Raw genomic sequence first — 278 nt, 5'->3', positions numbered from 1 at the left:
CACGCGGTGCCGCAGCCCTTCCCTGCGCCCCCGCCACCCCCTCCACCCAGCCGGCTCCGCTCCACCGAAATTCCTCTCCTAGGGCCAATAGCTCACATTTCCGGCTTCCTCCTCATTGTACTGGGTCATTTTCGTTTGAGCGTCAATATTTGTCCTTAGTGATTAAAGTTTGTATCCAATTTTATTTTTGAAAGCGGGGGTGGTGGTGGTGGTAGGGGGAAGAGTGGGAGTGCAGGGAGAGGATGCGAGAGGGCAGGAAATGGAGGAGGTAGAGGCGA

The sequence above is a fragment of the Mandrillus leucophaeus genome, unplaced genomic scaffold, assembly GCF_000951045.1.
Source record: "Mandrillus leucophaeus isolate KB7577 unplaced genomic scaffold, Mleu.le_1.0 Scaffold1028, whole genome shotgun sequence".
NCBI classification, from domain to species: Eukaryota; Metazoa; Chordata; class Mammalia; order Primates; family Cercopithecidae; genus Mandrillus; species Mandrillus leucophaeus.
This window is presented reverse-complemented; position numbering follows the sequence as displayed.